This window comes from Erigeron canadensis, chromosome 4 (assembly GCF_010389155.1).
Source record: "Erigeron canadensis isolate Cc75 chromosome 4, C_canadensis_v1, whole genome shotgun sequence".
Taxonomy (NCBI): domain Eukaryota; kingdom Viridiplantae; phylum Streptophyta; class Magnoliopsida; order Asterales; family Asteraceae; genus Erigeron; species Erigeron canadensis.
This window is the reverse complement of record NC_057764.1, coordinates 44973539-44991979: the sequence shown is the minus strand read 5'-3', so window position 1 is coordinate 44991979 and position 18441 is coordinate 44973539. Positions and strand designations below refer to the sequence as shown.

Sequence of the window (18441 nt, the reverse complement as noted above, 5' to 3'; positions counted from 1 at the left end):
ATTTTAGGATTAATCATTTCCCAAAAAGATAATTATTGTTTTTATTAGTAATTAGAATCAAAATATATTTAGATACAAATTCTTTTTTTATAAATCGAACTCTACAAATAAAATCACAACACATGAAATCACTGAAAACTCACGACAACTGCTACTTTTATTGTTCTTAAAAAGCATAGATAACAAAAACAAACTTATTTTTTTTGCAAGGCATCAATGAGAACTCAGTCAATTATGCAATCAAGGTTAAAATATTATTTATTTGGAAGAGTTTGTAAAAAAGAAACTTTGCTACACCATCCAGCACTAATATGATTTAGCATTAATTATTTACATTTTAATATGTCAGTTCTTTTTTAAATATATACTTACATTTTAACATATAAATATTTTTTTTATTTCATATACTAATTTTTATATTGATAATGTTTTAAAACCCGTGTATTTGACACAGGTCTAAAATCTAGTAAGGTAATTATATGTGAAAGGAAATTTTATTAAATGTATAAAAAGAATATAAGTAATATAGTAAATTATATGAATTAGGGTAGTGTGTATATCTTTTAAGGGATTAGGCGATAATAGAAATAATATACGAGAGATTGTATTTTGGTTATCAAGTTCTTTCTGAGAAAAAAAAAAAAGAAAGACGAGTAGGGCTTACATGTTAAGTTATAGATATACAAGAGTCCTCACAACGCCTTTGTCTTTGACTCGACCTCCAACCAAGGAAGAGTCCACGTCGTTAGGTATGACTTGTCCTCGACTTGTGTCTGGGTAGACGAGACATGTTTTTTGGGTATGCGCTAAATGTTTAAAAGGTTAACGATTTAATGAGTTATCAATATTAACGTATAAAGCATATAAGAATGTGTTAATATTTTATATCTTTAAACTCTTTCTATTTTAATTCTATATTTAATATTACAATTAAACTTAATTAGATACTTACATCTTATCTTAATATATATATATATATATATATATATATTATAACACAATTAAACTAATGACTTATTAACTAATCAAATTGTTTAGTTTCAATTATTGGCTCTCGCTTATGTCATCATTTAGTTTAATTATAAATTAAAAATTTTATCATTATCCAAATATATTATTATATTAGTATTTATATTAATCTTTGTAAAAAAAGTCTCACATATTTACACTTTTTTTGTTTTTCATCAATAATTTACACTTTTTACCCTTTAATATTTAATTTATATTTGTTTTTAGCCATCAATTTGAGATAAATTTTTTAAAACTTTTAATCATTCAATTAATAAAAATTATTTCAACATATGAAATATTATATTGTTTACAAAAAATTATTTTAAAAGATGAAATACAATATATTTTTTCAATGTTCTAGAAGTATATATTCTTTTAAATTTGTTTTCACTTGAATCTTTACATAACTCAAATTAGAAATCCTAATTGTTATCAAAGAATATGAAAACAAACATAATTGTTATCTATTTATCATATGACAAGTAATTGAAAATAAACCTATTCATGTTATCGGCCAACATTATGATTAAAGACATATACTTGAATGTCAATTACAGTAAGTATGTTTATATTTTAATTCGTAATTATCTTTCATGATAATATCACATTATGAGTATAATTGGTTTCAAAGTATTCCATAATAAGGGGATTATTATAGCATGTGTTTTGTGGAATGACTACGACAAACAATTTCATCAATATGTCTCAGCAAATAATGATAGTGACGAACGTGTGATTATTGTACAACAACTTGCAAAGTATAACACTTGGAACCTACATCTTCAAAATTATAAGTTTTTATGATTTAAATGTATGAATATCTTATATTAATAATATCGTAAGTCTCGTGCCAAGTGTCAGACACGGGTCTTAAATCTAGTTTATACTAATCTGTACTACTTATTAAAGAAAATATCCCCATGTTGAAAATTACATGGGGGAAATTTCTAAAATATCCTTCCATGTAATATTTTAATCTACTACCCTTAAAATATATAATATTTTCACTTAGCACTCAGATATTTTCAGTTACACTACCCCTTAACATTAATGATTACGTTACACTATCAATCCTTTATCTTTTAAAATATCTCCATTAACCCTTTATATCAATAATCTACACCAATCGACGCCTCATCTGTCACCAACCGTCGCACCTGCCACCACATCGTCGCCGTCACGATCACCGCCGCATTACGCGGGTAACGTGCTATAATTATATAAGCATGTAGGTCGTAATATATAAGCCCAACAAAAACTTAATTAGATTTGTACACTAATACTAACATATAAGGAAAGTAATATCTATACTCCTATATAAAGATTATGCACCCCCTCAAAATAGAAATAGTTACTCATATGTCACATACAAGATTACTAAATTGCCTCTTAATAAAAACCCACTATGGAAAGAGTTTTATAAATTACCAACTTTGCCCTTAATGAATTAATTTACACCATAAACCCTTATTTTAATACTTAACACTTTAAGCCCTTATCTTCCAAAAATTTTCACCTACACCACTTGACACTACCACCACCACCAATAGTACCATCACCGGCACCACTAGACCGTCTTTTCCACCACCGCCGTCGCATTACGCGGGTACCATGCTCGTTAATACAAAATCATTTAGTCAAAGCAAATTTCATTTAATTACTACGTAAAACTTAATTTATTGTTTTAGATTAATTAGAAAGTCAAAATAACAATACATGTAACTTAATTAAAAAGAAAAGAAAAAAAGATATCACTATAACTTTGATCTCTTACAGAGCATTACAAACACCTTACACAAAATTGTCAATCGATGAAGCCGATAGCTGTTACCCTAACCTCTTAGCCAACAACATTGAAACATTGAACTTACTTGTAATATGCGAGCACATTTGTTGTGTGTTTAAATTATACCAGGATTTTAATTATGGGTTATTGAAAAGTCATTGACACAACTTTTTTCTGAATGTTGATTATAATTTTTTTGAAATTCCGAATATATTATAATGGGGGTTTAGACTATATTGTCTTAATCAGATAGTAAAAGGAAAAATATTATATTAATTCGCCAAAAAGCACGGCAATTAATAGTAGTAAATCTTGTCCTCTCTGAAGTCGAACTCAGGTCTCCATGAATCCAAGCCTTCATTAGAAAGATTTCCCTTATATACTTACCACGTAATTATCTTATCACGTTTAAAGCCACATTATTGAAATTTAATAGAAACCAAGGCTACAAATGTTAAATAAAAGTAGTGTTACTTATTAGTTTTTTTATATTTTTTGAAAAGTGCAGATTGCTGGCACCGGAAGATCTAACATATGTTATCTTAACCAGGTTCGCACTAGTAAGCCTTTCACCTACAATTATCATTTGCCTAGTTATATATATTAAGATAATTATTCATATTTGGTTACAAAACCTTTTTCTTTATCTCTTCTTTATTAGAACTTGTAACAATATAAATTAGAAATGATTTTAACAAGTTAATGTTCAAAAAAGGTCATGTATTTTTGTTAAATATTTTCCTTTCCTTTCTTTTACTGCCAAAAAAATTCAAAAACACATAGTTCGATCTATTTAACATTTCCTTGTTAACACGACTAGTGTTTCTTTTATATTTGCATTTTCTTGCCTTTCACACCATACTTTCACGTTTCTTCCGTTTTTAAATCATTAATTTAAGATGAGGATGACTCTAACATGCGCTTCCATTTTAAAAAAGTAAACGAAATATAAAATGTTTAGATATGAAATATAAAATAATGTGGATGGGCATCACGTCGTGGCGGGTGATGTAGAGATGGATAGGTAGGGTTGGTTCGAATTGTTTCCACCATTAAAATCAATCCATGTTTATTATGTGCGATCTTTTATAATTGTGATTATATCATTTGCTATTTCACACTCAACAAACATTTATAAAATGAAGTTTATACGTGTCAATTGTTTTTAAAGTAAATGGTAACCGAAGAAATAATAAAGAAACATACACCTAGCTTGGACATCTAGATCTCTAGCTTCAAGTTCAGAGTCCAATCAGAGAATTGATGTTAGAACTTAGAAGGGTTGTTACTTGATTTAACTTTAACAAACTCACTACCATCATGACGTCATCGAGAGCCTATTATCTTAAGGAACACAAATTCGATTCTTGTCTAAAGGTAAAAACCGAGAATGGTATATAACAATCGATGCAAAATCAACACGAGGGTTGCATGTACTAACATAGTAGATGGATATAAGGAGTTTCCATCGACCGACCCTTTTTTACTTGTAAATTGAAAATCTTTTTACAAAATATTTTGTTGGTCGAACTGTCGAAGGAGGTCAAACACTCTTTTAGCGAGTCCTCCTACTAGCTATACTTTTGTCGACATTTGTATTTTATTTTTTCATTTGAGAACTGTATTATTCCATGTTTTCTATAATTAATTTTATGTGTAACACCGATATGGTATTAAAACTTAAAATTTGTGAAAGATAACATTGGGGGTTATTTATTTATTTTAACGTCATGGATAAACCTATTATGTGATGCATTAGTAAAAATCTTGAGTCTTTAATTTGAGCAGTGCCACTTTAGATGGAGAGTGGCTATGACCCATCTCAAATTCTCAATTATGGTACTGACATTGATATATTTGTAACTTTACTCCATCCATTGTCTTGGCCCATCCACTTAGGAAGTTTCAAAAACCAGGACACTCACTCATTAATATTTATTTTTTTCACCTTCTCGTTTTACCTTAGTTGGTGTTGTATATGTAATATGTTGCCATACACTTATACGAGATTCAAAAGAAAAAAAAAATAATGATTTGAAGTTGGTGTGAACGATTGATAAGTCGATAACAAAGCCAACGGGGGGATGCATGGTTGGTGATTGGATTGGGCACCCCAAGCCCAAAGGGTTCTACTAAAGGTTTAGCCCATAGCTCCTAGTTATTTTTTTCAATCTGGCCCATCAAGTTAGTATTTTCGTTATTCCATATGTGAGGGGGAAATCGGAATACATATCAGTATCACCAAATTTAAAAATTATCACATCTTACAACATTTATAAGTACAAATATTTAATACATAAATATGAAGGATCAATAAAATTTTATGATACTGTTATCAATTCTAATATTGAAATAGGATCAATTAAAGGAAAAATTAACAAACAAATATGTCGCACAAGCTTTGGTTTTCGACATGTGTCATGCTCCACATAACGACGTGTCCACCAGCAGATGTTATTTATACGAGTATGAATAATATATCAATCATTCATGTTAGTCAAGTAGTCAACCGTATATACAAACATTTTACCCAAATAATTAAGACGTCCTACAATTACAAACTTAACTCTTTTTTTTTCTTTTTGTCAAACGTACGTATTTCTCTTTAATTACCAATAACATTTTCTAAATTACTCGTATTAAGCTAATCTATCAACATATCATACACTCGGTTAACTGAGAATACAATTTGATCTAGTATAAACCGTGTTCTTTTTTATAATGATATTAGATTGCATACTCTAAAACAGTATATGTTAATCGACGTATCATCAAGAATACGATTCGATCTGGTACAAAATGCATACTGAAAAGATAAAATTAATTAACCGGCCGCCATGTAAATACATATACTACAGTATAATTTACTAGATATATAACTTACTATGAAACCTGTTGCTTGCTAATTAAGATACTTTCGGAGTACATCCATAACAGCACCATACTGAGCCTTAACCTCAGACGGGCGGATTTGCAAATTTACAACCTTGAGGAATGGCCTTGGAGTGATAATCGATCTAGCTTGGCTTGTGTGAACTTCAACCCGTGTACGTGCTGTACTTACCACAACCGTCCGGTCCGTTTTCCCGATCACTCCTCTCTCCCTGAGCTTCTTCAGAGCCACTCCAGTATGAGGACACACAAACATCCCCGTCGAATCAGCAGCCGCCATCTCAAAGCGTATACAGCTCGGTCTATTGATACGGCCAGGATCCCCTATTTGTATAGCCGATGCAAACGTGGTTGATGCTGTCACAGGCTTAAAGCTTTTATTGAAACCGGATTTGTAGTGCATGATGGATTCAAAGAAGAAAAATCATCTCAATGGTTTTTATTATTTCATGAGGAGAAAAGTTACAGAGGAAGGGAATATAAATATCCCTGTCTTGACTAACAAAATACGAAATTATCTTCTGTAATGGTGGAGAAGATATTGATCAAATAAATACGTATATTAGCTAAAATAAGATATAACAGAATATCCGAGATATCCTTTCCTTTATTCCCCCTCAAGGTGAGCATGTAAGTTTGTCATGCCAATCTTGCCAAGTAGAAATTGTAGTTGTTGCGTTGTAACACCTTTCGTAAGCAAGTCTGCTAACTGCATCTTGCTGCTTACTCGCATGGGAATCACTTCCTTTGAATCAACTCGTTCACGCACAAAGTAACAATCCATTTCAACATGCTTGGTTCGCTCATGGAAAACTGGGTTGTTTGCTATATTTCTTGCAGCTTGATTATCACAAAACAGAGGTGTAGCCGAAGAGGAATGAATCTGAAACTCACTTAACAGCCAACGTACCCAAAGTATTTCACTGACTGTTGTAGCCATGGCTCTATACTCGGCTTCTGCTGAGGAACGTGACACAACTGATTGCTTCTTGGTCTTCCAGGAGATAGGACTACCGCCTAGTAAAAGTAAGTACCCTGTACGTGATCGTCTTGTATAAGGACATCCAAGCCAATCCGAATCACAATAGGCCGTTAAAACTGGATCCCCTGTGCGACTGAGTAAAATGCCTTGACCAGGAGTAGCTTTTAGATATCGCAAAACACGATTAGCAGCCTCTAAGTGATTACTTCTTGGATCAGCAATGAATTGACTCAAAACGTTAACCGAATATGTGATGTCCGGTCTTGTGGCCTGCAAGTATAAAAGTCGTCCAACTAATCGGCGATATTGACTCGCATCAACGCTTGCTTCCTTTTCTCCTTTATCAATCTTCAATCCATGTTCGATGGGGAAGGCACTCGGTTTGCAACCCAACTTCCCGCAATCCTTTAGGATATCCAAAGTGTACTTGCGTTGGCTTAAAACCAAACCATCGTTAGTTTTGGTCACCTCAATCCCTAAGAAATACTTTAGGGTACCGAGGTCTTTCACACTAAACTTTTCATCAAGTCTTGTCTTAATATCTTGAATCTTGTCGAGGCAATTTCCCGAAATAATGACATCGTCAACATAAATCAGGACCATGATCACTATGTCACTCACACGATAAATAAATAACGAATGATCTGCCTTTGATTGTCGAAAATTCAAACTCATAAGAAAAGTGGTGAACTTGTGATACCAGTTTCGTGAAGCTTGTTTTAACCCATACAATGACTTTCTTAGGCGACAAACTCGAGTCTCACTGTCTTTAGAAAAACCTTGTGGAATTTTCATGTAAACCTCTTCATCAAGATCTCCATGCAAAAAGGCATTATTAACATCCAATTGATGGATGAACCATTCTCTTTTTACGGCCACTGCAAGTAATGTTCGAACTGTCACCAACTTGGCAACGGGTGCGAAGGTATCGTGATAATCTACCCCTTCCATCTGAGTGAATCCCTTGGCTACGAGTCGCGCCTTATATCTCTCAACTTCACCATTTGGTTTGAATTTGATTTTATAGACCCATTTTGAGTCTATGGCTCTTTTTCCCTTAGGCAATTCTTCCAACGTCCAGGTTCCGTTTTCTTCAAGAGCCTTAATCTCTCTTTTCATTGCTTCACGCCAATGGGCATCCTGTGAGGCTTGCTTGAAACTTTTGGGCTCATCATTGTTAGTGATGGCCGTCAAAAAGGCTTTATGATTAGAAGAAAAATTTTTATATGAGACGAAATTGGAGATTGGATAGCATACCGAGGAGGCAACTTGATCAGAGGATGGTGCGGGATGATTGACTGAAGGCGGGACATGTACCACGAAGTCTCTGAGTCTCGATGATTGGACTTTGGTTCGACTTGGTCTAAAATCTGTTGAAGGTTCCTCGACCAAAACATTTTCCTCAGCCATATTATTATTGCTCAGGCCCACTTCATTTTGATTAGGATTGTTGGGTTGTTCTTCTTCATAAACCGAGCCCACATTATCACTACTCAGTCCATCTATTGGGCCTGTAGATTCGGTATTGGGCTGATCTGCACCCATTGTCTCCTCTTGATTGGACACACCATTTTGAATATGAATTGGTTCACAACAACATTCATGGCAAATGGTTGGTTCTTCTATTTCGGACTCACTAGGACCTTTTATGTTTTTGAAAGGAAAATTTCCTTCATGAAAAACAACATCTCTGCTAACAATTATTTTCCTTGTTTGTAAATCGAGAATTTTATACCCCTTTATTCCAGGTGGATATCCAAGAAAGATTCCCGACTTCCCCCTCTCTTCGAACTTATCTCCTTTGGTGTCATTATTTTTGAAGTAAACAAGGCAACCAAAAATTCTTAATAAATCATAATTTGGCTTTTCATTCCAAATTAATTCGTAGGGGGTCTTGTTTTTGATAACCTTGGATGGAAGTCTATTAATGACATATGCTGCCGTTAAAATACATTCCCCCCAAAATCTTTTTGGCAAATTTGCTTCAAACCTCAGGGCACGAGCCGTATCAAGTAGATGGCGGTGCTTTCTCTCAACGACACCGTTTTGTTGAGGAGTATAAGGACATGAAGTTTCCAATAATATCCCATTTTTACTATAAAAATCTTTCATGTCTTTTGATGTGAGTTCACCACCATTATCACACCTTACCCTTTTAATCGATTTATTAAATTGTACTTCCACCATTTTATGAAAATTCTTAAGACATTGACTTGCCTCACTTTTGTGTTTAAGTAGAAATATCCACACGGCTCTACTAAAATCATCGACTATTGTAAGGAAATAATTGGCTCCTGTATGCGAAGCAACCCGATAACCTCCCCAAATGTCACAATGAATTAAATCAAACGAAGCAACTGTTTTAATAAAACTAGACGGAAAGGGCAATCGAGTATGTTTGGATCTAGCACAAGAATCACAAAAACTATCCAAATCAATAGTACTAGTTTTGAGAAAATCTAACTTATTGAGCTTTTCTTTTGAAGCATGTCCAAGTCTTTTGTGCCACGTCTCAACAGTGGTAAGCATGGCCTTTCTTTCTTGAATCATCTTCATTCGGTACAGTCCCTCTCGGCATCTACCCACACCAATCAAGTTCCTCCTTTGTAGCCCCTGCATGACAAAGAAATTAGGAAAGAAAGATATGGAACACTGAAGATCACGGGTAAGACGACTAACAGAAAGCAGGTTGAATTTAAAATCGGGAACGTAAAGAACTTCTTTCACTTTTGCTCCCATAGAAAGAACATGATCTCCTTTTCCTTTAATTGGAATGGAGTCTCCATTTGGTATAACAACAGGTTGTTCGAGTGACGTATTTCTTTTGTTAACAAGAATGTCAGACAAGTAAGTAATATATTCAGTGCGCCCCGAATCGACTATCCACTCACCTTTTTCGTTTTCTTTATGTGTCATGTTTGCCATTGGTTTCATGTCTCCCATTTTACCTGTTTCACTGAAATGTTTGAGTAGCAATTGATAGTCCTCACTTGTCAAACCTGGAATGGGACTCGAGTTGGTGTCAACACAACCCGCTTTCATCTTCCCTTTCTTCTTTCCTGGCCACCACTCCGGGTAGCCAATAAACTCAAAGCAACCTTCCCTTACATGGCCTTCCCGCTTGCATTCTGAACAATATGGTTTTCCAGTTTTCTCGCTATCCCTTCCTTTATTTCTGCCTGAGAATGAGTCTCGCCGTGGTGCAGCCTTAAACGCAGCGGGCTCCTGCTGTTTCTTCCCTTCACCAGAAATGCCTCTTTGCCTTTCATCTTCTGCCACTAGATGATATGCCGTGCTAAGAGAGGCAATGGGCTTGGTCGCTAAAATTTGCGTCCTGATGACGGTGAATTCAACGTCAAGGCCCATAAGAAACTCATATAGACGTTCCTTTTCTTGGTGTGCGTTCATCTTTTTCCCAATGTCACACTCACAGTTGTCGCATGAACATCGTGGGAGTGGATGAATGGATTGAGATTCATCCCATAGTGCACGAAGTTGAGTATAATAGGTCGAGACGGAGTTGCCATTCTGTCGAGTTGAAGCAATCTTCTGCTTTAGTTCATACGCTCTAGGGGCACTTTCTTTTCCAAAACGTTCATTCAAATCCGCCCAGATTTCTGATGACGTGGCTGCATATTTGACACTATCTCGTATATTCTTCTCCATGGCTGTGGACAACCATCCCTTAATCATCGCATCGACCCGCATCCATAGCATGTAATCCTTGGAGGATTTATCGGGTTTCTTGATCGTGCCATCGACAAATTCTATCTTGTTTTTGGCAAAAAGAAAGTTTGTCATTTCCTGGTTCCAATCGGTGAAATTGTTATCTGTAAGAACTTCATTAACATGGAGCTATTTAGGATAGTCGGAGGGATGGAGATAGTAAGGCAAGTTGTATGTAATCTCCCCCCCTGAACTTTCTCCATCTTTGTTTTTGTTTTTGTTTGCATCATCCCCTGCCATTTCGCAAAGCCGATGATGATGATTGAAATTATATTTGTTTGGTTTTGTTTTGATCTTGCTCTGATACCATGATGGATTCAAAGAAGAAAAATCATCTCAATGGTTTTTATTATTTCATGAGGAGAAAAGTTACAGAGGAAGGGAATATAAATATCCCTGTCTTGACTAACAAAATACGAAATTATCTCCTGTAATGGTGGGGAAGATATTGATCAAATAAATACGTATATTAGCTAAAATAAGATATAACAGAATATCCGAGATATCCTTTCCTTTAGTGCAAGGGGATTCGCGTTTGCCGCTTGAGCACAAACCAAGCGTGGGATATGATCCACCAACCCCAAGTCTAGGCACATCTTGAAACCTTTGTAGAATGCGTAAACGTTGCCTAGATTTCCTCCGGGATGAATTATCACCCAATCGGGTCCTTGCCAATTAATTAAACTGCTGCAGGATCTCGATTTTTTGACCTTCTATCTAGTCGCAAACTGAATTCACGAGATAGATTGGGAGTACGTTCGGAAGTAACCTGTCGGATGAGCTTCATGCACCCGTCGAAATCTGTATCCAGGATGCTTAGGACCAAGGCCCAGTTAGCTATGGGGCCTTGGAGATCTTGTTAACTGGTAAGATTAATATGGGTGGTATTCCAGCTGCGGCGTAGTAGGCAGAGGTGGATGCACACGGCCCACGCCTACCAACGGTTTCCGATCCTCATTTTACGGAGACGTACGGTTCACTTAAACAGTACTAACACCTATCATTAATTCATTGTTAATTAATTATATATACTAGCTAATTAAATTGTAAACTACATATATACAGTACTGATCGTAATTATAATACTAATTACCGTCATTAATTCCTAAATCCTTGAAGCTGCCCGTGTGGCTGATACCACAATGCTTAACCCATAAGTCGTTCATACCGCCAAGATTCTGTTTTCCATATCGCTCCGCCCAGAAAAGATTCGAATTCCCTTCAAAAAAAAAAAACTCACTATATCATCGTTATCGATTTCGGGCAACACCCATTAATTCCTTTTTTGACCACACACCAGAACCATAAGGCCACGTGGTCTGTCCAACACGCGAGTCGATCAAACAACGACCGCCGTCAAACTGTTTCAAGGGATTCATGTCATGCTCCACATCCGCCAGACCCACTTTGGTAGATGATTTCGTCTAGCGAATACGACTGATCCGTAGATGACGATATATTGAAAGGGACGTATTTGGCTGAGAATGGTAACAAGAAAGGTATCGAATTGCGGTTGTTTGTTGTAGGTAATGAGGTGCAAGTTATGGTGGTGGTGGGTGGTGTTATTTTGGGAAGAAGGTGGTGGCCGGCGGAGAAGTGCTGCAAGACGACATGTTTCCAAAGAGATTGAATATCGTAAAATGATAAATGGGTGGTGCGTGTCAGTTGATGATGATGATAAGACACTAACTAATACTACAATTAATAAATTTGGATATATATATATATATATATATATATATATATATATATATATATATATACGGGGATGGGAATATAAGGCTGTCGGGTATCTAAGCTTAGGTGTGGAACACTCACATATTGTTTTTTTAATCCATAAAAATCATGGGGGCCCATGCATTTATTCATTAAACAAGAAATAATAAAATATTAGTATGTGAGGGGTTTCACACCTAAGCTTAGGTGCCGGACAACCTTATATTCTCTCTTTTCCATATATATATATATATATATCACATGTTATTAAATGAGATATACATGAATATATTTCTGGGAATTTATTCGGCCTTCCATTTGCTACCAAAATACAGTAGTAATTATTATTATTATTATTATTATTATTATTATTATTATTATTATTATTATTATTATTATTATTATTATTATTATTATTATTTACTACTCCTCCATATATATATAGTTGATAGCACGTACCACTACTAACATAGTCTTGACATGATAAGATACAGGTGATATTGATTTTATGATTTGGCGCACTTAACACGTGATACATAAAAATATCATGATGGAATGTATTTGATAATAATTACTATATAAAACAAATAATAATTCTGTAAAACTTATTTACACAATTTTTCAATGACTTCATTAGTAAAAAATAAACTTGACACTTTTGGTTTAAATTGTAATATTTATTTGTTGTATTCTAATTACCGATTAAGCTAAAAATGAAAATAACCGGATATATTACACATGTAAAACAAATAATTTTCCTTTTCTAAACGTATACTACTAATCTTAGATTCCCATTGATTGATATGGGTCTAGCCCATTGGGCTAAATATATTACAGTACCCTGTATTTGCCAATTTGCACGGTGTTGTTACAGAGGTTTTCAAAACAAGCAAAAGCTAATTCCATTGGCACACAAAAGCACCAAAGGCAATTTCCTCGCTAGAACAAAAAAAAATTATATATAACTTTTGCATCATTGTGAAACTTAAAATATCTGTCTTTTGATAATGTTTAATCAATTATTACTCGATACAAGTCGCGAAACCCATATTAGCTATTAAGGTCCTGTTTCTGTTTGAAGATGAAAATTCAATTTCACTTTCTGGCATTCTTGTTTTACTTAAGAATAATATAATCAGTGTGACTTTGTTCCACGAGAAAAGCTTGATCAAACATTATGATCGTCTTTAATCTTGATCAAACATTATATATACATATTTAATTGGTTTATTCAAGTCTCTTGATCTACGATCACTGAATAATCTTAGTTTGAGCCATGTCTAGTTCTCGGGTGACGAGCTAGGTGGTAATTGCTGTAATCAAAGGTCGCTTAGATCTTCTGCCGGCCAGTAAAAGACCAGCAATAAGTCTAGCTCGTACACATGGCAACAAAGTTGGATGAGACGTACATTGCGACTTAGATCGTCCTAAAAAAGATCAAGAGTACGTAAGACACGGATTGTCAAGTTTTTGTGTGAGGCTATTTCTTCTGCCAGTAAAAGACCAGCTGAACGACTAAATAGAAAATGTGATGCATCGACTACTTGTAAAGACATTTCGAAATCAAAACCCCGGCCTACATAAAGTTCAATTTTTCTTTTTAAAATTTTATGGAAAAGGACTGTGTTTATTATTCAAGATGAAGTTTTGCTAACAAAGCTTATAAAGTGTTTTGTCCATGATTTCTAGGTTTCAAATAAGCACAATCAATTAATAAATACCAATATTAGAGAACATAGATTGAACACTTTAAAAGCATGTTAGGTTGGAGAGGGCCCAAAGCGCATTATCATGCTTTTACTTGTAAATGGCCAAAGCGAAAAGAAATTTTTTTGAAAAGAAGCAATCTTCCCAACAAGGTATCATTACTTTATATGATGACTTCCTATGTTGGATCTGGAGATTTTTAAGATACTTTTGGATTTACTTTCCCCGTTTACATCTACTACTAATTAAACTTTATGACCTAACTTGTTGTTTGCATCCGATCGATCGAATAATCAAAATCTACAAGTAATCTTTTGGTGATTGAATGTGCATATATATATATATATTGTACAATACTTGAACATGTTTTGCTAACATCTTTGAACACATTGCATTATTCTACACACGTGTGAATATTTGTTTCACGTCTTCTATCATATAAGGATTTTTTTTCTCTCTTAAAGTCGATGAACTTTTTGTAGATATGGATGCTTCGGCCCTATAGAAATCAATTATAATTTGAGTTACAGGCAAAGTACTCCGTAATTCTTTAGTCATAAATCCGCCATCTGATCGTCGATCTAGTAAATCAACAAAGCGTCGTAGCACCTCATTAGTAACGATCGAGACGTTTAGGTTCTACAAGCCAAATGAGTGATTGTAATGGAGTACATATTAGGTACTCTACAGATTAATTAAGTCACTTGGGAACAAAAATTTAACCATATACTTGAAAAACTCGTGAAAGGCGAGCAGAGCAGGACACATGCAATATTATTTGTATTAACCATCACACCGTAGGCGTACATATATATAAACTCTATCGCCGGCCAGTAGTATTCATGAATGGAAAGGTAAGGCCGGGTTAATCAACTAGTTGAAAATAGACGGACTAGCTAGATCGATCGATCGATGGAGGTATCTTATACCAGTATATGTTTGTTTGTACGTTTTGGGCTTAATTAATTATTAGTCCGATCAACCCGGCCAATTTAATCAATTATATATGTTTGACCAGTTAATTAAGCTGGGGGAACATAATTAACTAATGAATTTGTTGTTGCATTCTCCATTCATGTTTAAGCCTTGATATAAAACTATCCGCCTTTGCATTCACGTCTCTCCCGGCGGCCTCTGCTTCTTCCTCTTGATCACGGCCGGCATCTATTATTATATTATTGATCATACCATAATCTCCTCGATCCGGTGAACTGCACACGGAACTGTGTGAGCTCTGTACCTTAACAAAATCACCACGCAGTTCGAATTTCATCGCTGGCATCTTAAATGGTGGGGGTGGTGGCGGAATCAATAATAATGGTGACTGTGAACCAAATCCGTCCCTTTCATAATAACTGCTACTACTTGTTCTTGGTGCTGGTAGCGGTGGTTTGCCTTTGCTTATAGAATCAGAACGCTTCCTCTTTGTTACAGTAGTTTTGAATATATTGTTCATGATTGATGCCGGAGGAGTGGTGGTGGTGCGCGGTGATTTGTTACCGGAGGATTTGAATATACTGTTGAAAATAGAGTTGGGAGGTGGAGGTGGGGGAGCTCTTTGTGAAATTGCGGGCATTATTATTGAGTGAATTCGCTTATGATGTTTACCTCCTTTTTTAAACAGATTTTGAAACATGGTAGACGGCGGAGGAGGTGGCGGCGGCGGCGGTGGTTTATTTTCAGGTGATTGTACAGAAGAAGTTGAAGACGTGTCTGAACTACCACCAGGAATTTCGAGGAATTTCTTCCTCTGATTGTTATATATTGAAGATATGGCTGTAGCAATTTCCTTAGTAGCATTACTTACTTTCCTCTCAAGTTTATATTGCTTATGCCGTGAACGGTGCACCCTCACCCCAGTCGCTGGCGGCGGCGGTGATCTCACTTTCTTCATTTCATCGGATTTAATTTCACGGCCAACGCTTCTAAATTTTGATATTGGTGGTGGTGGCGGCGGCACCGTCACCGGATGAACATTTTCAAAAGTATCTACAACAATCTCTTTAACATCAACCGGATCGGAATCACTCAGCCGTGATCGCCAGGGAACATCACCGGGAACCGGCGTTATATTCTCATTTTGTTTCTGAATCCGCCGTGAAAGGTGGCTGTTATAATACCGTGAAACTGGAGAGGGATTCAAGTTGAAATCATCAAAATAATATTGGTTGGGATACTCGTGATTTTCCCACACGGACTCCTGCCTCAAATCCGGATACGAACTGCTATTTCTTCTCAAACCCACTTTCCTATCCGAGAACCCGACCCATTGACCCGAAGAGTCAAGTATATTGGTACTATCACTAGTACTAGTGGCTACAAAGCTACTACTGTTTACTGCTTGATCATCATCAATATTAATAGCAGTAGTAGAATCAGTAGTGGAAATAATGTCATGGTTTTTTCGAGCCACAGCACCACAGAGGATAGCAAGTAATACAAGGAAAATATTAAGGGAATCCCACGTTGACTTAACGGAGCCCGGTTTTAAAATATGTGAAGCATGATGTAGAAAAGGTGGTAAGAAACAAAATAGGAACACAAGTGCAAGGATTGGGAGTAAAATGATGAGCACCACCGGGTCAATACGTGGTTTGCGGCGACGAGTGGTGGTTAATGGTGGTTGGGACCAAATGGTGGATGCTGATGAGTAGTCATCATCTTGTTCCATTAATTGGTGAATTGTGGTATGGCCGCCGCTTTTCTTCTTTTCGATCTTCTTTCTTTTCTTAATTGGTGAGTGGGTGGGGTAGTGTTTGGGAGGGAGGCTGATTTAAAAACTTGAGAGTTGTAAGGGAAAAGTAGATATATGGAGGTGGATATATATATACTTGAACCCGAGCTTTGAGTTTTGTGTAGAAATGGACATGTTTTTATTTAAAATATTTTGAAAGCAATGACACATGGCGAATTTGGATCGGGTTTGCTTTTCTATAATTATATGTATGGTCGTTTTCTAAATTATTAGTGGAAATCTTTTACGGAGTATTAATTTGACAAGTGTGTATTTACACGTATTTAGATATTATAGATCATCATATATTAACAAATGAAATAAAGAAATAAAATATGGTCAGCACACGCGACGTAACATAAATCTTAAAAGAATAATATCCTCACAATATGTTTTTATCATCCGTAAAACAACAGATCTTTTATATAATTGTACACTATGTATTACGTATACATGTTTATTGTAGTTGGCTAAAAACTGTTTTAAAAAACAGCAATACCCTATAATTTACATTTCAACGGGTTAATATATAAAACCAAGCATTATCATCTAACCTCATATCTTCTTTACAGTATTATGTGCAATATGCATGCCATCATAAGAAAATGTTTCAAAATTTGTATTAGTCATTAACTTTTCGTGGGCATGCTCGTAAGAAAGACAAAGACATGTTTTGATCACGTTTGAAGTTTTTTTTTCTCTTGATTTGAGGTGGTTCACGTTTCCTTCACCTCTACAATTTGATAAAGGGACTTCGCCACATTGTATTTTACCTATGGATTGGGTTAACAGACCTTCTATCTCTTCTCACCTTAAGAATTTTCTCTCTGGATCTTTACCCTATATAATAAATATAGTGCGACTATTCCCTTAAGTCAACAAGATGCGAAAAAAACAGGAAAATAATTTTTTCTTAATACAAGCTTACAAATAAATCTACTCAATGTTTTAGATACCAGTACGTATTGGTCAGTTCTATCAGGCGCCGGTCGACGTCCGGAACAACTAACTCGGTTTTTGTTCGGAATTTTCATTATTCTTACCACCGGTTTTTCATGGTCTTATCCAGTTTTTCTGGCAATATTTTTATGATACTTTAATTTTATTTTTTGTTATTCCTGAACTTTATTGCTTATATTTTGTTTGAAAATACATATTTGATATTATATTTGAGTAGATTATTGTAATTGTATTTTGATTATTTGGTAACAGGTTTTGTAATATTTATAATATATATATGGAAAAGGGAATATAAGGTTGTCCGACACCTAAGCTTAGGTGTGGAACCCCTCACATACTAATATTTTATTATTTCTTGTTTAATGAATAAATGCATGAGCCCCAATGACTTTTATGGATTAAAGATATAATATAATATGTGAATGTTTCACACCTAAGCTTAGATACCCGACAACCTTATATATTTTTTTATTTATTTTTTTAACAGCATATATATATATACTTTCAATATTATGAGAACCATTTTTTTAGAAGAACAATGAGAACTCTCAAATTATGTATTAGATCACATATTTTTTTTGTTCATTCACATGTGAATTAATAAAAAAAGTAAGTTGTAGAAGAAACTTTTTTATAAAATCTTCAAAATAGGCTTTTGTTAACTTGTGAATGAATATGTTCACGTTTTCGTTCACGTGTTAACAAATGGGTATATATAAGGTTTTGAAAAAAACTTTCTTCTGCAACATATATTTTTATAACATTTCACATGTGAATGAACAAAAAAAACATGTGATTCAATACATTATTTAAGAGTTCTCAAGGTTCTTAAAAAAAATGGATTCTCTGAATAAGGGTCTCCTATATATATATATATATATATGCATACATATATATATGGGGAAAATGAGTATGGGGTTGTCCCCT

At 34.8% G+C, this 18441-nt stretch overlaps 1 pseudogene; it reads right to left on the bottom strand.

The window, feature by feature from the left end:
* Positions 1-5699: 5699 nt before the first annotated feature.
* On the bottom strand, positions 5700-16616 carry LOC122597713 (annotated as a pseudogene).
* Positions 16617-18441: the final 1825 nt, after the last annotated feature.